The sequence below is a fragment of the Microcaecilia unicolor genome, chromosome 10, assembly GCF_901765095.1.
Source record: "Microcaecilia unicolor chromosome 10, aMicUni1.1, whole genome shotgun sequence".
NCBI classification, from domain to species: Eukaryota; Metazoa; Chordata; class Amphibia; order Gymnophiona; family Siphonopidae; genus Microcaecilia; species Microcaecilia unicolor.
Window position 1 is genome coordinate 39,777,604 of NC_044040.1, and position 23,345 is coordinate 39,800,948.

Below are 23,345 nucleotides of genomic sequence, written 5' to 3' on the forward strand. Positions count from 1 at the left end.
GTTTTCCTTACTGCTAAATTACAGGACATTACTGAGGCTAACTATACACCGTTACTGAAAGACATTAGAGAGGATTTGGAGAGATGGGAGCCTCTTGGTTTGTCTTGGTTTGGGAGAATAGCCACAGTGAAAATGAATATATTACCGTGATTACTGTGTCTTTTCCAGGCCCTGCCACTCCCTATTAGTGACCATGTGCTTCACTCTCTGCAGAAACGATTGCAGAAGTTCATCTGGAAAGGAGGCAAATCTAGAATCCACCCCTCCATAATGTATACAGACCGTAAGACCAAGGGTGGTCTAGGGATCCCTAGAGTGGATTTATATCATAGAGCGGCTCAGGTTAAATCTGCAGTGGAATGGTTTCAAGAAGCCCCTCACAAACTTTGGGTAAAGATGGAACAATATATACTACATAGCCCTTTGAAGTTAGGCCATTTACTCTGGTTGCCGCCTAAACATCGTTGTTTAGGGGAGGAGGTGAGCCCAATCATTGAGTTCACTTTATCATGTTGGGATAAAATGGAACGCTTAAAACGAATCTATTGCGCTCGGTTATCACCTATTGCTTGTAATTTAGCATTCCCATTAGGCTGCACACGCTCAGTTTTCACTAGATGGAAAAAGCAAGGGTTAGATCTCTGGGGACAGTTGATCAATAAAGATACTTTTATATCATTCCAGGAATTGGCAGATACATATAGGTTACCCTCAACAGATCAATATGCCTACACTCAATTGATTCATTTTTTGTCATCAGAAGGCAGACGTGCCTATTTAGTTGGTGACGTGACATTTTTAGAAGAACTCTGTGTTCGGGAACAAGGGACACGTGGCCTTATTACTTTGATTTATGGGCACCTGCGAGATAACCTGTATGTTAGCCATAAACACAGGGTGCTGTGGGAGAAAGAATTAGGGGTGAGTTACTCGACAGAGGAGTGGCAAAGAATGGAGAGGCGTTCCGTACGCATATCTCCAGCCGTAAATGTCCAAGAAAATTTAACAAAAGTACTATACCGTTGGTATCTAACCCCGGTAAGGTTAAATCATATGTTTGGAACGGCCTCCCCGACTTGTTGGCATAAGTGTGGCCAACGTGGTACATTAGGCCATATTTGGTGGACATGTTACAAAGTAAAAGCCTTCTGGAAAGCTGTCCAGGCCCGGATTAGATACTGGGTGGGAGTTGAGATACATGACCCTGCTGTATTTTTGTTTCATAAAACTATCCTGGGGGTGAATGACTATGGTCAAGTGTTAATCAAACATTGCTTATGTGCGGGCAGATTGCTTATTGCTCACTCATGGAAGCAAAAAAATAGCCCGTCTGTAGTCCAATGGATGACCCTACTGCGGAACATTGCGGAGAGAGAAAGATTGATGGCAAAAGAGAGACACCAGTTGTCTAAATGGACTAAGATCTGGGAACCTTTGGATATACCGAAGACTTAATGAGCTATAGAGAAACATCTGATATGTTGGATCACTGTTGCTACCTTAGACACTGTAAGGGGAAGGGGGATTTGGAGGGGATTTTGACCAATAACGTGGAAATGTTTTGATGCAGATTGTTTAGGGGGAAGAAGGGTGTGAAAAATATGTAAAACAACAAGAATACTGAATGTTTTATTACTCAATGGATGAGTATTGTAGAAACAAGGTCCAAGTTTTACAGTATATACTGGAGCCTGTGAGCTTACTGTTGTGCATGTATTCACATTTTGTCTTACTTGTTCAATAAAGATTCTTGTTTAAATAAAAAAAAAAAACATTCACTCAGCGAATAGTTAAGCTCTGGAACTCGTTGCCAGAGAATGTGGTAACAGCGGTTAGTGTATCTGGGTTTAAAAAAGGTTTGGACAAATTCCTGGAGGAAAAGTCCAGAGTCTGCTAATGAGATAGACATGGAGGAAGCCACTGCTTACCCTGGAATTGATAGCATGGAATCTCGTTACTATTTGAGTTTCTGCCAGGTACTTGTGACCTGGATTGGCCACTGTTGGAAACAGGTTACTGGGCTAGGTGGACCATTGAACTGCCCTAGTAAGGCTATTCTTATGTTCTTAGGACCAGCAGTAACCACAGAAGAAAAGTGAAGACAAAAATGAATTTTACAGTCTTGAGAATAGAAAAGAGCCATAAAGAAATAGAGAAGTAAGTTCTATTTCTTCTAGATAGGCCAACCCACAAACTATACCTCGAGATCTTATTTCCTTAGAGACAGCAGGTGTCTCACACATATCCATTCTTGATAGTCTTATTTTGGTACGTAATAATGCCTGGAGTGTTCTGCCCTATACTTTACAACAGTGCTTCTCAACTCTCTTCTGGAGACACATCTAGCCAGTTCAGTTTTCAGGATACTACAATGAATATGTATGAGATAAATCTGCATGTATTGGAAACCCATTCCAGCTGATATTCAGCCCGCGAGAGGCAGGCTAGCTAAGTGCCACGATCGGTGGTGAGCCCAGATATTCAATGCCGGGCCATTTCTGGTGACTGGCTTTGAATATCCATTTTTTTTCCCGGCCAGCTTAAATTTAACCTGCCAAATTAATATTCATAACTTGCCAGTTATGTTTATAGTGGCCAAAGATAGGGCTGCTTTTAGGCGGTCCAATTTGGCTGTTAGACGTAGCTGCCAAAGCACTGAATATTCGCAGCTAGCTGGTTATATCGTGCAATATAGCTGGTTAGCTGCTATCCACTGGATTCTATATAGCACGCCTAGAGATCTGTGCGGAAATCCAAGCTTAGTCTATACTAATACGCATAACTTAATTGGCTTAATAAGCTAATCAGCGTTGATAACAGCTCTTAACAAGCAATAATGAGCACTAACTGGCAGTAATTACAATTCACATGCACAAGTCACTGAGCGCATTCTGTAATGCAGGGGCGTAGCCACGGGTGGGCCTGGACGGGCCCAGGCCCAGCCACTTTTGCTCCAGGCCCACCCAGCCTCTTCTGCCCGCTCTCCCCGTCCACGTGGTTTGCTCACTTTTACTGCCCTGAAGCGCCGTTCTCCCTCCAGCACCGGCGAGTCCCATAGCCAGCCTTCTGCCAGCGTGCATCGTCAGGGCCTCTTCTCAGGCATGTCCTGCCTACTCTGCAACTTCCTGCGTCCCACCTTTGCGGAAAACAGGAAGTTGACGAGTAGGCGGGACGTGCCTGAGAAGAGGCTCTGACGACGCGTGCTGGCAGAAGGCTGGCTATGGGAATCGCCGGTGCTGGAGGGAGAACGGCGCTTCAGGTCAGTAAAAATGACCAGAACTGACCATGTGCAGGGGGCTGTCACGGGGGGGGGGGGGGAGGTAGCGGGTTGAGAGGAAATGCGGCGGCAGCGGGCGGATGGAGAGGAAATGTGGTGGACGGGGGGCGGGTGGAGAGGAAATGCGAGGCCTGTGCCCACCCAGTCCACCTCCAGGCCCATCTAAAAATTAAACTCTGGCTACGCTACTGCTGTAATGCAGTGTGCAGGCAAAAAGGAGCATGGTTATGGACAGGGAAATGGACTTTTCATGGGCATTCTGAAATTTACACACGTAGTTATAGAATATGGCCCAGTGCACCTAAATCTACATGCCAGGATTTATACCATGTTTTCTTTGGTGTAAATGGATGCATGTAGTTTTAAACGCCAAGATATCAACTAAGTGTATTCTATATACTGCGCCTAAATTTAGGCAACGCTTATACAATACATTTAGTTGCCATCGATTTCCATGCTGATTTTTTAGGCACCATATATAGAATCTCTCCCTATATGCTAAGTGCTAATACTCACTGAAGATTATCAGATATTGAACGCTATTTAACCAGCCAGGAGCCATTCCTGGCCACTTATATAGCCCTGAATGTCATCCGGATTATGCCTAATCTCTCTCTTGAGTGGAATTAGAAAAGTTTCAAAGAAGAGCGACTAAAATGATAAAGGAGATGGAACTCTTCTCATATGAGGAAAGGCTAAAGAGGTTAGGGCTCTTCAGCTTGGAAAAGAGACGGATGAGGGGAGATATGATTGAGGTCTACAAAATCCTGAATGGTGTAGAATGAGTAGAGGTAAATCAATTTTTTACTCGTTCCAAAAAATACAAAGATTAGGGGACACTCAAGGAAGTTACATGGAAATACTTTTAAAACAAAATAGGAGGAAATATTTTTTCACTCAACGATTAGTTAAGCTCTGGAACTCTTTGCCGGAAGAGATGGTAACAGGTTAGCATATCTGAGTTTTAAAAAGGTTTGGACAAATTCCTAGAGGAAAAGTCCATAGTCTGCTTTTGAGACAGACATGGGAAGCAACTGCTTGCCCTGGGATTTGTATTAAGGAGTGTTGCCACGATTTGGGTTTCTGCCATGTACTTGTGATCTGGCTTGGCCACTGTTTGGAAAACAGGACACTGGGCTAGATGGACCATTGGTCTGACCCAGTATGGCTACTCTTATGTTCTTATGTAAGAGTTAGTAAGGCAAAATGGAAATTCTCTACCAAACCTGAGACCTGAACTTGTACTGAGGCAGACCGTGCAACACTTTTCAGTCTGCCCACTGCACTAGCACACCCAGTGAATGGTATAGGATCTTGCTGAGGTCAACTGACAAGACTTGAAATGCATTCATTAGGAAGAGGATTATGATTTGATAGATGGGCATGAGAAATTACAACACAGGATTCCTTAGTGGTACAGCAATTTCCAGGCAGGCTCTTTAAAGTGCTCTACTTTATGTTCCTACCTCCTCCTTTACTTTCTGGAATCAGAAGTCTTACTTAAGGGGATCAGAGTTCATAAACAAAGGGAAATTGATCCCAGTTTTCATTACCTGCCTACTCTCTGTGTTGACATTGCTTGCAGTAAACTAAGCAAGCAATTTGCCTTTGATTTAGCTGTGCTAACCTTCAGTAGCACATTTGTGAGCAGCAGAAACTAGCTTTGACTAGTAAACTAAACAAACCTGACATAAAAATCATAGAGGCTTAATAGATGGGAAACAAAAGTCTGCCATTTTACAAAACCATTTTCACCTGAGGGGCATTTTAAATGTCACTGCCTCAGAGAGGGATTTCTGTTCTTTTTGGTAGGCTTAGTTATTCTAAGGTGAACTTTAAGGGAATAAATAAGCCAGTCCACTAGAACTCATCTTCTGCTCCTCCGGCTGGCTGGGGCTGAAGGTTCTGGAGAAGCCGCATTTACAGTTCCTGGAGAAGCCGCATTTACAGTTCCTCAGGAAGAAGGAATTCTAGTTATTGCTCCACTGGGGCTGGTGCAAGGAATTTCCTGTCCTAGATGGCACCAAACTGTGGCACCCTTCCAACCTCCGTCACTGCCACCCTATTCCCATGCAGAGGGAGGAGGGTAAGAGGAGAAAGCCTAGCAGTGATGGAGAGCCATGAGGAAGTTTGGGGCACCCTCTACAGCTTACCACCCTAGGCGTCTGCCTGTGCCACCTAATAGGTAACATTGGCTCTGTACTTGAAAGTGACATCATTATTATTATTATTAACATTTGTATAGCGCTACCAGACACATGCAGCGCTGAACACCTGACATAGAGAGAAAGTCCCTGCTCAATAGAGCTTACAATCTAAAAATAATACAGACAGACAAGACAATTAAGGGCGAGGGAAGTACAGGGTGAGAAGGAATAAGGGGAGGTAATTGAGTAGTAGCTAGGAGCCAAAAGCAGTGGTGAAAAGGTGGGTTTTCAGCATAGATTTGAAAACAGGTAGAGATGGAGCTAGACGTTCAGGCTCAGGAAGTCTATTCCAGGCATAAGGTGCCGTGAGGGAAAAGGGACGAAGCCTGGAGTTAGCGGTGGAGAAGAAGGGGGACGACAAGAGAGATTTGTCCAATGAGCGGAGTTCACGGGGAGGAATGTAGGGAGAGATGAGAATGGAGAGGTAGTGGGGGGTTGCAGAATGGATGCATTTAAAGGTCAGTAAGAGAAGTTTGAATTGTATGCGGAAGCGGACAGGGAGCCAGTGAAGTGACTTGAGGAGTGGACTAGTGTGGGTATCTCACCACCACATTGTGTTTGCAGTAGACATGCACCTGGACCAGTTGCACTACACATGCTGATTGTACCTCTATGAATAAGTTACTAAATATAGGTCGTTTGTTATCACCTCAGCTGGGTGTGCTGTGTATTTTCGTTTCTACTGTACAGTTCAATAGAAAAAAAAGAGACACCTTCTTTCTTCCTTTGCAAAGTTGACTTTCTTCAATCTCCTTTGAGGCAGCCACCTCAGAAGCTTGAAGAACACGGGGAACCAGCTTGCCCTACTCGTCCCAAATGTGTCCCTCAGTTTGGCTAGCCAGGTGAAGAGGAGCTACGTCTACTTGCTGTATAAATTATATGATTAAATACAGATTTCAAGTGCATATGAAATACTGCAAGATCTTAAAAACTCACCCATACCATTTCCAGCTATAACACTTACGGGCAAACTCTGTTCAGCAGCTGTTCTAAGCAGCACAGTGGCAGTAGCTTCCAGCTTTTAGAACACAAGTACCCCGGCCTTTTGGTTAAGATTGCACAAGCACCAGAAGTTTTCTGCATTTCTTTCCTATATACAAGTAAATTATATTTACCCAAAGTCAACCAATCCTAATCACAGCAGGTGCTGAACATATTAAAAAGGTTAGCTCCAACTCATGAATATTCAATTTACTTGTATGAGATAATGAAATGAATACTAAAAAAAAAAACTGCAAATAATAGTTCAAAAAATTATATCATAGGTGAGACAAACAAAGGAAGGAATTCATTCAGGGATCCTTTTACTAAGGTGCGCTACCATTTCTAGACACCTGATCTAGACATAGCAATCTGGATGTTGGTCTTCCGGTCCTCAAGGGCAGCCAACAGGTCAGGTTTTCAGGATGCCTCTACTGAATATGCATGAAACAGATGTGCATAAAATTAATGTAGTAGGTGTATATTATGGTCACAGCCCAGACACCAGAAAATAGGTCAAGAGGCCTGAAGTTGTGAACTAGGCCCACAGAAATCAGCCTGTGTGTGACCCACAGTCCTATGATCCCTCATGACAGGCTTGCTGCCAAGCTTATAGAAAGAGTTGACATAAAGAAAGAGCTGTTTACAGAACAATGTGGTTTAGCTGTTGCAACTTTGAGTGGGCTAACTGTGCAAACAGGTGTTAGAAAGCAGAACTCTTGAATCTCATGGCCTGGCAGAATGTCTTTAGTTACTAGTACACAGAACACACATTAGAGACTAGAAAAATGTCCATTTCTTATTCACCTCCAAAGGTACTGCATACTTCATGCCCAGAGAACAATATTGGGATCAGTATGCTTAGAGCCCTAGCTACCACATAAGGCACATACATGATACACATAAATACCAGACCTATCTTTATATGGTTCATTTTATGCAGTTAAGAGCTTAATGTTGCACTTAACTGCATAAGCTTTAGCAGCCAAGCTAAAATTGGATACTATCAAAACATCATACACAGCAAATTACTGAACAACAAAACAAATCACACTCAAACTCAAGAGTTGGGAAAAGTTTGCAAATACAAGTGTGTTTTAAGCACTGATCCATTTAAGTTAGGTCTGCTATGTCTGAGATTTCTTAGAAGAAGAAATTTATCCAGATAGTGGCTTTATATCACTGCTATCCAGATAAATTTTGGAACTGGCCCTGGAACACTGCTGGTCTCTCCTAAACCAAAATAGATAAATTATGGGTGGAAATTGAGCTACCCTGCCAAAATGTATCAACTATCCTCCAATGAAATATTTTTTTAAAAAAAGGCATTTAGCATCAGGAGCTGAACATAAAAGTGCTATGAAGTATCAACCTAATTGGCTTTTTTTTTTTTTTTACTGATTTGCCTGAAAGTTTCTGCTTCTGACCAAGTGTCTCACTATCCACAAGCTGCAGATAACTGCTTCCCTCTGCTGGTGATGTGTAGAGCTGTTCGGTCAATAAACACCCAGCACAGACTCTGTGTTACTGTAACTTATGGAGACTCAAGGAAGTTGTTGGATAGGATAATAGACCAAAGCAAGGGTTATTTTTGCCATTTCCTCTCTTTCAGGCAAAATTGTCACTTTTGACACGAAACTCCATCCATCAGTAAATGTGCAGATTGTGAAGGAAGGTTTTGCATGTATGACTAATCTTTTAGCTTTATGCCTTAAAAAAAAGCATCAATTTATTTTACTGTGTTCATGCTTATTTAGATAGCTGTTAACACTCAGAGCTAGGACCCACTCCACCTAGTCCCAACCCCTGCCTCCTCCCCCCCTTACACACAACACCAACTTGGAGTAACAGAGACCACAGCTTTGTTTATTAACTCAACTTATGGCAAAACCCGAGCTATACACAACGCCTTCTTGACAAAATTTGTTATCCACCACACCACTCGTCTTATCAGCAGAGCAGCTTAAATTCTTCCTTAGCCCCGCCCTGGACAGCAGGGGCCTACAGAGCAGATATGGACCTCCAGTCCAAGCCTATTTGCCAGGGTCACCTGACTCAATAGTTAATCTCAAGGCTCATCCCCTATGAGCCAGAGTCCCTGTAATTCTGGTGATCACCAGCACTGCGTAACCCTAGTAGCGCTTTAGAAATGTTAAGTAGTAGTAGTAATAGTAATCACCAGCTGTGCCAGGGCTTCTATCCCTAGAACCCAAAGACTCCACCATCACTAGTGCCTGAAGGATGAAGAGGGTAGGAAAGCCCTCTGAGCCTCGGGGAGGGGGGAGAGACCTTATAGAACTATTTTCTCCTGCTCCAGCCAATCCTGGCCCTGCATATTCTCAAATGGGCCACTCGCAATGTGGAAAAGGTCCTGTGCAACTTGACATCTCTCTGTCCACCCGTTCCCCACCCCCAGCCCCCACACACACACACTCCTTCCACCTGTACCACCAACTTCTAGAACCCTTTATCCTAACTTCAGGCCCCGGAGTGTGCCCAGCCTTCAGTTAACTGACACCCTTGAGACAAGCTCTCGGGCTTCTTAATTCTTATCAGAAATGTTTCAGGTATTCACCGAGGAAAAGAATACAGCTAGGAAACCTGAACGTAAAACTGTATTTATTGCTTTCTTGATTTAAAATGTTATTTATTTACTTTTATAATCCGAGTTTGCTGCTGACAAATAGAGCCACAGGGGATTGTTGCTGGCTCCTCAGGCCGCTTTGTACGACTGAAAATTAGCTGTTGGGATTGTCTATTTCTTGCACTTGAAGATAAATCTTTGTGCTTCACATAAAGGCTGATGAAAAAACCTCTAAACTAAATAACTATTGTGTTGAAGACCAATTCAGCCTCTAGACCTGATTTATAATGGGGTTCGACTTCTTCCAAACAAGGCCGTTCAATCTGGTTAGTTAGTACATGACAGACTGTGCTGCACAGACTTAGCAATCGAGAAAAGCTGCTGAGGCTGATTTCCAGAAAAATAAAATTGAGTAAACATCCAGCCCCCATTCTTTTTGTCCCTGCACAGCAACGTGAGAAGAGCAAAGGAATTAGATTTTCTTTGTCTCTGTCCATACAAGCTGAACCCGAGTGCTTCCACAGCAGGCAGATAGAAAGAGAAACTAAAAATAAGGCATTGTTACTGAATGTAGACATCGATGTGTTTTCTTTCATAAGGGATGGAGAATGAAAGGTTAAGAATTTCATACAAAAGGGATTAAGTGACTTAGGCAAGGTCATATCACAGAAGGAATAGTGCAATGGGATTCACTATGAAAAAAATAAACCCCATTTAAAAACCCCCAAGGCCTCTCTGGCCAGCCCCACAACTCCACGTGTTGTAAAAATGTGGAAAAGCTCTGTGTATACTGCACAATGTTTCTTTTAGACATCACTGTAAGATAGGACAGTACTGGGACACACTTTATATCAGTCCCTCCAGTCCCATTCTTATTAAAAGGGAAAGTGTAGAGGGGCCCAAGAAAATAGAAAGGTTGACATTTGCTTTACTTTGAAATAATTATATGTTTTTGTTTCCATTTATCAAAAAAACATGGTACTGCCTTCTTCTTCCTCATCTTCTTTATTCGAATCTCTCCCTTCTCAGCCTTTAATATGTGCATTTTGCCTGTTGTAGATGATTTGTCTGTTCATCCATCTGCATGGGTACATGTTGATCTTGACTCATTCTGCTCTCTGCTTGTGCATGCCTGGTCCCCCTTCCCCTATACACACCCACATCCTCCTGCCTGCATGTGCTCTGCTTCTGGTCAGAGGTTAAGGTTTTAAACTCCGCCCCTTCTCCCAACTCCTGGTCTGTCCACTCTGTGGTTCCTGCTTCTCATCTTGAGCTGAGGTGCTGTGATACTCAAGAGTTCTAGGATGCCACCTGTTGTATGCCACAGGAGCTCAACAGGGCTGAGAGGAAGACAGCAAGGAGCAATGAAAAAGCCAATTTCAGAAGCACCAAAAGAGCCAACAGGGCATCCTACACTACCATGGTTCCTCTACCTGCTGTTGCAGGGTCTTGGGCTGGTGTTGGCTTTGTTGAAAAGAGAGTGTAGGATAGCCACAATGAATATTCATGAGAGAGATTTGAATGTAGTGCCTCCACTGCATTCAAATCTCTCATGAACATTCATTGTGGGTATCTTGAAAACCTGACTGGCTGGGGTGCCTCTAGGATCAGGTTTGGGAACCACTGCAATAGATGTAAAATCAAGATTACAGAATGAAGGGGTTAGTGCTCAAATAAGCCTTGCTATTATCCCAGTGCAGTAATAATTGCTTCCAGCCTATGTTCGTGTTGTTAGGGAAAGAAGAAAAGTGGATAGCTGAATGTGGAAATCTGTGTAAGGAATGTGAGCGTGTCAAGAATGCAAACAGAGGGTATGTATCTATGTACATAATCCGACTGCTCAAATAAGTCTCATCTAACAGGGAGAAGCCAGTCCAATGCAGAATTTACTTCCTTAGGATGGTTTGTAGAGCAGTGGCGTAGCCAGACTGCCAATTTTGGATGGGCCTGAACTCAAAGTGGGTGGGCACAAAATTTTCTCTCTACCCCCCTCCCCCAGCAAAATTTAGTCACGCTAATCAGATGCATTTGTCACACAGGGTAAAGTGCTGCTTTTCAGTGCATCAGATTTCAGAAAATTTATTTAATAGCCTAACACCCTTGTCAATGAGCTTTCAGAGGCCAAAACCTCCTGCCTCAGGTCAGTATAATGCTGTTACGGTATCCTCGCCTGACCTAAGGAAGGAAGTATTGGTCTCTGAAACTTCATTAACACAGGTACCATATTACTTTATCCTAAATTAAAAATAAAATTATTTTCTTTACCTTTCTTGTATGGCCATTTACTTTTTCTCATTGTGTTGCTCCCAGTCTCTAGATTCTGCTTTCCTTCATTTTCGCTTAACTCTTCTGCCACGGTTTCCTGGCCATTTCTCATTTTTCTCTCCTTTTTCTTTGCTTTCTTCAATATTTTTCTGCCTCTCTCTCTCTGTCCTGATTTAATTCATTCTTACTATCCATTCTTTAATTTCCTTCATCTACTTATGGCTTTTCATCTTTTTCTCACCCTTGTTCTCCCCATGCCCCTTCCTCTTATTCTCCAGTCTTTCACTACTCTCCTTTTCCATCCAGCAGCTCTCTTCTTTCTCTCCCCATCCTTCCAGTCTCCCCTCTCCCCATCCTTCCAGTAGTCTCTCCTCTTTCTTTCTGCATCCTTCCGTCCAGTGTCACCTCTTTCTCCCTACCCTTCCATCCAGCGTCTTCCCTCTTTCTCTCCCCATCCTTCCATCCATCTATCCTCTCTCCTGATCCTTCCATCTAATGTCTCTCTCCCTCTTTCTAACCAGTGTCTCTGTATCACTCTACCCTTTTCTGTTCAGTGTCCCTTCTCTCTCCACATCCTTCCAGTCTCTCACCTTTCTCTCTGCATCCTTCCAGTCTCTCCCCTTTCTCTCCCCATCCTTCCATCCAGAGTCTCTCTCCCCATCCATCCGTTTTCCCTCTTTCTCTCCCCATCCTTCCATCTGTTTTCTATCTTTTCTCCCCATCCTTCCATGTTTTCCCTCTTTCTCCCCATCCTTCCATGTTTTCCCTCATTCTCTGCCATCCTTCCATCTGTTTTCCCTCTTTCTCCCCATCCTTCCATGTTTTCCCTCATTCTCCCCATCCTTCCATGTTTCCCTCTTTTCTCCCCATCCTTCCATGTTTTCCCTCTTTCTCCCCATCCTTCCATCTGTTTTCCCTCTTTTTCTCCCCATCCTTCCATGTTTTCCCTCTTTTCTTCGACGAGGCCCGCCCTGCATGCCAGCGCCAGCTTCCATTGCCGGCCACTGCTGCTTTTCCTGTTGAGCAGCAGGGCCGGCGCTACAAAAAGAAGCGCTAACGGCGCTAAGGACCGTAGGACGAGAAATGTTTAAAAAAAAAAAAAGCGCGGCACCGGCAGGCACTGTCTCGGCAGCCTTGAGGCATTGGCTGCTGAGGCATTGGCTGCTGGCTCCTCCCGCAGACGGGAGGAGCCTGCGAGCCAGCAGCCAATGCCTCAAGGCTGCCGAGACAGTGCCTGCCGGACGGTGCCGCGCTTTTTTTTTTTTTACATTTCTCGTCCTTAGCGCCGTTAGCGCTTCTTCTTTTTGTAGCGCCGGCCCTGCTGCTCAACAGGAAAAGCAGCAGTGGCCGGCCATGGGTGCTGGGGCTGGCACTGGGCGGGCCTGGGCTGAAATTGGGTGGGCCTGGGCCCAGCCAGGCCCACCCGTAGCTACGCCCCTGTTGTAGAGAACTTGTGTAATACTTGACTGAGGCGAGCTTGTAGGGCATGCATTACACATCATATTCTTCTCTTCTGCACAAAATCGAACACTAGGAGCAAGCACGCCTCATCCGTGAGAAAAATGACCAGGTGTTATGTTGCAACATTGTATTGAGCTGATGCAAAAGCAAAACCATCCATGCACAATTATGGCTGAGATTTGATAATTATAACTTGGACACAGTCCAGCTGACATTCAAAACGATTAAAGCAAGTAGAAGAGACTCCTGCATGCTTAAACCGCTTGTCTGTGGCTAACCACCGATATTCAGAGGCTTTTAACGAGTTAGTGGCATTGAATATTTGCAGTTAGCCAATTTTGGTGCAGGCACTAACTTGTGGGCATCCCAGGGGTGGAGTTGGCACTTATCGTTTGTTTACTATACTGTCACTGATTGCATAGCAAGTCAGAACGATTTACACATCAAAATGTATAAGAACATACAATATAGTTTAAGCTAGGAAATCCATTATTTGATAGGATAGCACAGACAGAACTTCCATACTGAAGATAATAACATAGACAATCATTACATCAGTCACACACAATTATCTAATGATTTATTTCTCCTTGTATAGTGTAAAGAATTCTTTATTTTTGTTTGTTTCTACCTGGGTGGTCTTCTTATTCAGCTTAAAGTTATATTTCAACAACAGTTTGGTAAAAGTTTTCAGAGCTTTACGGAAAAGAGGGTATGATTCTTCTACCCTAATTGATTGTGGAAGGGAATTCCACAGTGCTTGAGGGTGGAGGGCTCACTAGTTTATTGTCAGTGAGTGAGCGGAGCGTTCGTGTCCGTGTGTATGGAATCGTTAAGCTCGCACAGTAATATGGAGTAGCTGAATGAAGCGCGGATCCAGTGAAGATGACGTAAAAGATGCGTGGCCCTATCATATTTTGAGGCTCGACAAATAATGCAGGCGGCCATGTTCTGAACTGTTTGTAAATGTTTTAAGTTAGACTTAGTAATGCTTGCATAAATAATATTATAGTAATCAAAACGGGTTGTAATGTAGGCATAGGCTAAGATACACAAGGAGTCTTTATCAATAGAATTTCTGATATTCGGCCCTTAACTGCATAAGATGAGCCACATAAATACCAGACCTATCTTTATGTGGTTCATTTTATGCAATTAAGAGCTTAACATTGCACTTAACTGCATAAGCTTTAGCAGCCAAGCTAAAATTGGATATTCAATGCCAGTGCACGGGGCTGAATATCGGCCGAAGTATATGTAAAACAGAAAACAATGTGTAAGACGGGCAGGGAATCTGATTGTTGACTGTCTATTTCCAGCACTGACAAAGAAGGTATTTTCTATAACACCATCTAACTGGTTTTATTTCCCTAACAATGTTTGCAGGGGATGGCGAGTTAAGATAAAACACCGGCCTTGGTACCACCGTCTTTGTAAGATATATAAACGTAAATGAACGATGGTTTATTGTGATTTTTACATGACACGGGTTGTTGCCTGCAGCTGGTGGCATCTGTTGAAAAAAAGGTCCGCGTGAAAGGTCAGGGCTTTATCCTTGTAAGGCTCTTTGAAGACTTCTTTTAAAAGCTGGCTGAAATATTTCTCAAACCTTTACAATAGAACATTGAAAAAATGAATTTCTGTGAACCGATTGGCTTTTCTTTGCTGTACAGACTTTCTTTTGTCTTCTACTGATTACACTGACCTTGAAACAACTATTGCAAGTGGTCCATTTTTTCAAACAACTAAGCAAAAAAAAATAACCTTAACTTCTGTATGAATCTTGGCCCATTCAACTTTTCTACTTCAAAAGGCTGTTTTATGTGTAGAAATGAGGCAGATAACATGGAAGCCAGAAGCACATATTTGAGTTAGCTCCCCTCAGCATGCAAGTGTTCATATTCTGTACAATCTTTGTAAGAGGGTGGAAAAAGGGGTAATGTTCTGAGGTCTTCATCTCTTATTTGTTCCCTCCAGAAATTTCCAGTGTTGAGCAATACTAAAAAGAGGGAAAGCTGTGTTTCATTTTCAGTCATAGCCCATTATGACAGTTATCGGCATAATTCCAAAAATGTGAAGTGCTGTTTTGTGACTATAAATGAGCATTCAAGTTTGCTTCATGCATACACTCAGAAGGAAATAAGATTAAGAACGTTAATTTTATTTTATCATGAATACATTAGTGAAAATCATATAAACCCAACTGCTGTGAACAACCTGAAGTATTTGTTGGACTTATAGAAAGACAGCATGAAAGTGGCTTCTTATCTGCCATTGTAGTTTCAGGATTCCAGGGAACATTCCCATGCATTCTCTTTTCACCCAGGATTCAGTAGAACTCATAGAACAGGACACAGTACTGTGAATTTCAGTGCTAATATCCATGGGCCATGTATGAGCTAGGAAGTAATTATTAACCAAGTTGAATGCAAGGGCACATAATAAAACATAATACAATTCTATAGGAAACAAAATGTAATATATAATCTTTATGGGTAGAAATTCCATGTGTGATGGGGAGGAGCATAGTGGTGGGGGTATACTACCATCACCTTGACAGGATGAAGACACAAACAGTGAAATTGTAACAGAATTTAAGAAGACTAACAGATTTCAGCTGCCTCAGGATTAAGTAGATAAATATCTCATTGGGGCATACTATAAAGACTAAGATTTCCTTTTATTAAAGTGCATTAGATTTTGCAGTTACTGTGGTTTCATGCAGAAAATTAATGTACAGTAGTTGAAATCTAATGCACAACTAATTGGAGTTGCCCAGCGTTTTCCACTGTAGGTCATGCGTTAACATTTGCATTAGCATATGGTAATCAGGTTGCAGTTAGCATGCAGTAAGTGCAGCATGTCAGTTTCTGTACACTCACCATGCCATATTCAAGTAGAAAACTTGCGGCAAATGGAGGGGCGTGCCAACACACATCTGCATCTGTTCTTCTGCACCTAAATATGAGCCTCACTAAAACTGCTTATACATAAAATTTTCACAAGACTCAAATTGTGGGCATCCCAGGGGCGGAATTGGCACTTATCGTTTATTGTTTACTATACCTTTTCTTCAAGAAAGCTTACCCTAACGACCCAACTTAACTTTTAAGCCCACCCACTTGACTCCTGTCCTGAGGACTATTACACCTTAGACCATGTCTCCCAATCTCCTTATGCTCATTCCCCAATCTTTTATTCTCCATCCTCCCTACACCATACCTCTCCCAATCTCTTTTCCTTTTGCTCATCCTATCTTTATTTACCTCTCCATGTTCAATTTACATATCCCTAAAACCCCACTATTACTATGTTTACTTCAATTTGTAATATACTCCTTCAATACTTTGTAATTCCATTTACTATGTAAGCCCCATTGAACCTGCTATGTATGGGAAAGCGCGGGGTACAAATGTAATAATATTAATACCGTCACTGATTGCATAGCAAGTCACAATGATTTACACGTCAAAAATGTAATGAAATGTAAATGAAGAGAAACAGACATTTCAGCACATTGTCGTTCATCACACATTCAAGATAAATGTATTCAAAATATATGTTTGGAAAACCTGCATCAAATGGGGGGGGGGGGGGGGGTATGCAAGCACACATCCACGCTTGTTCTTTTACACCTAAATATAAGCCTTGCCAAAAGTTCTTACACCTAAATTTTTCCCAAGGCTCATATTTAGGCACAGAAGAACAGCATTTTCATCACCTTAATCTGCCACTTCATCACATGACACCTCACCTCCGCAGACATTTTATCATGTGACACATCATTGTGTATTCAAGCTTAAATGCATTCAAATTATACATGTGGAAAACTTGCATCAAATGGGGAGAGGATGCCGGCAATTGCAGCTCCTTCGTGCACAAGTCCAAAGGAAACCAGAAGTGCCGGCACACATTGGCACCTGTTATTATGCACCTAACGGGGGCATTTTTGAAAGAGAAGGGCGCCCATCTTCTGACACAAGTCGGGAGATGGGCGTCCTTCTCTCAGGGTCACCCAAATCAGCGTAATTGAAAGCTGATTTTGGGCGTCCTCAACTGCAGTCTGTTGCGGGGACGACCAAAGTTCACGGGGGCATGTCGGAGGCGTGGTGAAGGCGGGACTGGGGCATGCTTAACAGATGGGCGTCCTCGGCCAATAATGGAAAAAAGAAGGGCGTCCCTGATGAGCATTTGGTCGACTTTACTTGGTCCATTTTTTTTTCACGACCAAGTCTCAAAAAGGTGCCCAAACTGACCAGATGACCACCGGAGGGAATCGGGGATGACCTCCCCTTACTCCCTTACAACCCCCTCCCACCCTAAAAAAAAATTTTTTTTTAATTTTTTCACAGTCTCTATGCCAGCCTCAAATGTCATAACCAGCTCCATGACAGCAGTATGCAGGTCCCTGGAGCAGTTTTAATGGGTGCAGTGCACTGCAGGCAGGCGAACCCAGGCCCATCCCCCCTACCTGTTACACTTGTGGTGGAAAATGGGAGCCCTTCAAAACCCACCCGAAACCCACTGTACCCACATGTAGGTGCCCCCTTTCACCCATAAGGGCTATGGTAATGGTGTAGAGTTGTGGGGAGTGGGTTTGGGGAGGGATTTGAGGGGCTCAGCACCCAAGGTAAGGGAGCTATGCACCTGGGAGCTATTTTTTTCTAATTTTTAGAAGTGCCCTCTAGGGTGCCCGGTTGATGTCCTGGCATGTCAGGGGGACCAGTGCACTACAAATGCTAGCCCCTCCCATGACCAAATGCCTTGGATTTGGCCGGGTTTGAGATGGCCGGCCTTGGTTTCCATTATTGGTGAAAACCGATGCCGGCCATCTCAAACCCAGCCATCTCTGACGTTTGGCCGGCCCCAACCATATTATCGAAATGAAAGATGGACGCCCATCTCGTTCGATAATACGGTCAGCCCCACCCCTTCACGGCGCCATTCTCGGAGATGGGTGCCCTTAGAGATGGGCGTCCCCGGTCGAAAATGCCCCTCTAAGCTTTCTGCATGTGATGAAGCGTCAGGTGATGAAAAAGCTGTTCTTCTGTGCCTAAATATGAGTCTCGTGAAAAATGTTATGTGCACAAAGTTTTTGCAAGGCTCATATTTAGGCACAAAAGGACAGGCACAGATGTGTGCTAGCATGTCTCCTCCCATTTAACACTAGTTTTCCACATATTGAATACATTTAGGGGTATGTTTACTAAGGTGTGTAAATTTAAGGCGTATTAAATGCTAATGTGCCTATACATTTCTATGGGCGCATTAGCATTTAACATGCGTAAACCATTTACGTGTGTTAAAAAAGCTAAAGTGCCCATAGCGCCGCTTAGTAAACATAGGCGTTAGCTTGAATACCTGATGAAATCTCCGTGGTGATGAAGTGTCTCAGTGATGGACTGTCAAGTGATAGCATGTGACCAAACTGGGTAATCGAATGAAAGACCAATTTATATCTTGCTTATTACTCTAACAGGTGAACTTGGAGGTTTGTTCTTTCATACACCGGTACAGAAGCTGAGAGCATCATAACATCATAGACTATCTAGAATTTTGTATAAACAAAACTATAGGTAAATCCACGTTTCAATATTTTGAAAATTAAAATATGATCTCCATCATATTTGGGTACATGGACTGATTAATCTGAAATATATGTACAGTTCTCCTTTAAAAAAAAAGGGGGGGGGGGAATCACAATCTGGAAACTCAGTTAAACATTGAAGGGCATTTATTTCCAACTCTACAGCAGCGTGACAGTGTGAGTGACATGGGCACCAAGGAAGGAGATGTGATTTCTTCCCTTAATCTTAACGGACACTTTCGAAAATCCCATTAGAATTGAAAAAGCAGGCTGGCAGGCTTATGGGAGTGCATTACAAGACTAGAAGAGAAATAATTTATGTTCCAAGATAAATGTTTAAAATACATAAAGATGTACATCCTCTACTTATTTATAATTTATACATAGAAAACAGAAATGTCATTTTGCACAATTGCTGAACCAGGCTTACTGGTTTAAAAACACTGGAACAATTATGGATTTCCAGAGCCCAGAACTCTCATGTGAGTAAGACTGGTGAAGGACTTATGAATTCTAGAGCCTCAGGGAATTCCTTGGATGGGTTTACTAAATGTCTTGGTGCAGTGTCCAAAGACTTTTCAAAGAAAAGGGTGATACAACAGGATATATGATCAGGTTCCTGAGGTCCCTATTTGAATAACAAACTAGAGTCCGGTACTGGAAAAGGTTATTAAGCCTTGGCATGATTCAAAGGCTGCAAGGCAGCTTCAGGGTAGAGTGAAGCAGAATCAGCAAACTTAGCATACCAATATATAGGTCTGAGATTTGGCATATGCTTCTGACAGCAAAGAACACAAACCATCACACAGAACAAATCATGTTCAAGTCCCAAAGCTATAAAACACAGCACAGCAAAAAAAAAGCCTAACGTGGATGCAATAATGTTTTCTGCATTAGTTTTGGGATGTGCATGCGCTAATTTTGTACTAATTTTTTTGAGGTGGCGTGTCAGGGGTAGACAGTTATTGCGTGCTAGCTGGTTAGTGAACGGTTAATGTGGGAGCCCACACTGCCTCCTTAATAGGTGATAGTAATTGCTGACACGGTAATGGTAACAACATGAGCCCATGGCCATAAATTAAATAAATAGGGGTTTCTACAGCCCTGGCAAAAATGGCAGAATCGACCCACGTAAGGGTGCACTGTGGCCAATTCTTACTGCAGCTTAGGAAAAGGAACCCCAAAGATAAATCAGTCATTTTCCAGCAAAGAAGAAATTCTAGAAGAGGTCATGATTATGAGGCTGAAAGGGCATAGATGAAGGAGCAATATCGAAAATGTTTTATTCATGGAAAGCATGGCAGGTGCATGGAATATCATTCTAGGGAAAGTAGTGGAGGCAAAAACAGCAACAGAGTTAACAAAAGTCCGAGACAAGCAGAGAGGATCCTTATTTGCAAAGGAATCAAGGGAAATCAGAGAAGCCAAATCTCTGGTTAGGAGTGACTCACACTCATCTGAAGGCTCTCTCATCCATATACTCTTTAAGCCACTCATTAGTCTGGAAGCCACTGCACTGATCCTGATCGCTACTACATTAAAAGTTGTTTGGAAGACGTGCACACATGAAGAACTTGAAATATATAAAATATACCCATGTATTTTAAGAGCAAATAAATAAACCAGAATATTGTGTTCAATTCTGGTCGCCGCATCTCAAAAAAGATATGGTGGAATCAGTGCCGTAGCGAGGGTGCCTGACACCCGGGGCAGGTCGCCGCTGCGCACCCCCCCCCCCTCCGGGTGCAGGGCATGGCGCCCCCCCTCCGGAGCGCACCCCCCCGAAACGCACCCTACCTTGCAGCGGGGGGCAGGCGGGAGGGCCGATCCGCCCCCAGTGCACGTCACTGGGAGCTGCGTCGGCTCTGCTGCTTCCCTGCTTTCTCTGCCCCGGAACAGGAAGTAACCTGTTCCGGGGCAGAAAAGAGCAGAGAACCAGCGAGCCGACACACCCCCCCCCCCCCCAGCGCGTGCACCTGGGGCGGACCACCCCACCGCCCCCCCTTCCTACGCCACTGGGTGGAATCAGAAAAGGTGCAGAGAAGGGCGACGAAAATGATAAAGGGGATGGGACGACTTCCCTATGAGGAAAGGCTAAGTAGGGCTCTTCAGCTTGGAGAAAAGGTGGCTGAGGGGAGATATGATAGAGGTCTATAAAATAATGAGTGGAGTTGAACGGGTAGATGTGAAGCATCTGTTCACGCTTTCCAGAAATACTAGGACTAGGGGGCATGCGATGAAGCTACAATGTAGTAAATTTAAAACGAATTGGAGAAAATTTTTCTTCACTCAACGTGTAATTAAACTCTGGAATTTGTTGCCAGAGAATGTGGTGAAGGCGGTTAGCTTAGCAGAGTTTTAAAAAGGTTTGGATGACTTCCTAAAGGAAAAGGCCATAGACCGTTATTAAATGGGGAAAATCCACTATTTCTGGGATAAGCAGTATAAAATGTTTTGTACATTTTTTGAATCTTGCCGGGTATTTGTGGCCTGGATTGGCCACTGTTGGAAACAGGATGCTGGGCTCCATGGACCTTTGGTCTTTCCCAGTATGGTAATATTTATGTACTTATGTAGAACAATCCCAGATAGCCATCCCCTCAGCAAGCTGTTTTGGGTAGGGACATCTCTTCACTTCCAGATGCATGTAAAATGCAGACACCTGTTTTCTCTTTATTTCCGCTCACCAGTCCATCCATTGTTTACAGTCATAGCTCAGTTCTAAAGACTGAAGCATCAGGACATTCTGGACATGCAGATGAGGAATTAAACACAAGCCAGCCAAAAACCATGCAGTGAGAAAACAATCCCTGCTTTTCTGTGCACCAAATTACTAAAACTCCTTAACAGCAGGCTGCCCAGGCTTCTTAATTGCACACAATCAGCCATTGCACAGTCTGGCCTGATTTCTAATTCCACTTCTACATGACATCCCTCCTCAAGAATGACACCAACAATTTTCTGGTTTCTAGCATTCCCTCTAATGGTCAGCTACTCAAAGTTCAGTGTTGTATAGTAACTAACTAAATGTAACTAGTTACTGTACTTAAGTAAACGCTTTTTGTTACTTTTACTTGTAAAGAAGTACAGGATAACATTTGTTACTTTTAATTTTACCAAAGTAATAATTTCGGCATTTTTTACTACTTTTACTCAGTTACATCTGATGCTTTCAGTTAAAAGTAAAAAGCAAAAGCAGAAGCGAGATGTAAATGACGATTCCTCAGTAAACCAAATGAAACAGCAAAACTGGAAACAGGATTTTGCTATTGCAAATCTCGTCACACAAACAGTAGTCCATCTAACCTTAAACTTTGCTGTTCAGTTAATATAACCTATAAGGACAGTGGATTTGCCTGTGTTTGTTGAACTGTTTACTAGTCTCCAGTCATTCAGAACAGTGATGAGTTGGGTCACTTTGAAGCGGAGATGAAGCTGGTTGCAATTCTTGGTTAGGGTGACAAAAGAAGGAGCAGAAGACGATATCCAAGAAATAGTTATCTTTATTATGACATCCAAGACTCGAAACGAGCCATGTTTCAGTCTGAAAAGGCCTTCTTCAGGAGTCTTTTGTTGGACGTGAGGTGGTGCTTAGCTAACCTTTATGAACAGGAAACAGTAAGGCATTAGACACCATGTGCATTTCATAGAGGTCAGCTAAGCAACACCTCACATCCAACAAAAGACTCCTGAAGAAGGCCTTTTCAGGCCGAAACACGGCTCATGTTGAGTCATAATAAAGCTAACTGTTTCTTGGCCATCGCTTTCTGCTCCTTCTTTTGTCACCCTCGCTGTGATTGACTTGTTTTCTGCGACTGCAAGGGTTTCTGTTCTGTTTTGTTTGTTGCAATTCTTGGTTAATAGACATATGTCTCTATCACAACAGACTGCTGGTCATTCCATAGAAAATGTTACATTGGGATGACTGTGCATTTGATTCATAGAGGATGTTTTTTTTGTCTGGCCTTAAGACTGAAGGGTTCACACATATTTGATGCTCATGCATTAGTTCTCAAAGATATTCAAACAGAGTTTGTCATCAGACAAAAAAATTGTTAGAACAACAACAGTGATTCCAACACTGTGAAAGCCATCTTTGTAACTGGACAGCATGTCGATTGATAACAAAGATGAAGATGCCAGTGATGAATTAGCACTGCTACTAATGCAGATGATAACGACAATGATGATGGTAAAGTACTCTTTGCTATACGGAAGTCATATGTTTCAGAGATTCTCTTGATCAAAATCTGCAGACCCAGTGAGAAGACATCAGTAATACTGCAACCTGGCCTGATTTGAAGGAACTTTTTAGCAGACTGAATAATCCACTTTCTGCTAGTGCAGTTGTTGAATAACCTTTTAGCTGTGCAGGTTTTAATGATTCACAAGCACACTCGCATGAGTGACAGTCATTTTCAAAAATGAAGTTTTACTAAAATCAAAGCGGATTGAATTATAGAGCAGTAAAGTTGTTGGGATGAAAACGTTGACAATAGTTGCATTCAATGTAGTTCTGGTACCTTTACTTTTTACACAAAAAGTATTATATTAGGCATAACTTTTACTTAGGTAAAAATTTTAATGTGTTTTTTTCACTGTACTTAAGTATTAAAATATATGTTTATTTTTACTTTTTCTTAAGTACTTTGGTCAAGTACTTTGAACAATACTGTCAAAGTTCAGGAAAGGTATATACTGTATGCTCCCTTAACCACTCTGTGACCTGTGCTCTACAGATGTTAGGTCAGATTCATGCCTCAATCACCAATAGCACTTCTGGCTCTGTTACACACTGAGAAGATTCCTGAGACAACGCCATAGGCTTTTTGCTTAGGTTGATCATACCCTGCCATTGGTGCATGATATCATCACACCCTACCTTTTTTGTGGGCCCTTTTACTAAGCTGTGTAAGCGCCTACCTGCACCCAACATGTGCCAATTCGGAACTACTGCCCAGCTACCACGTGGCCTGGGCAGTA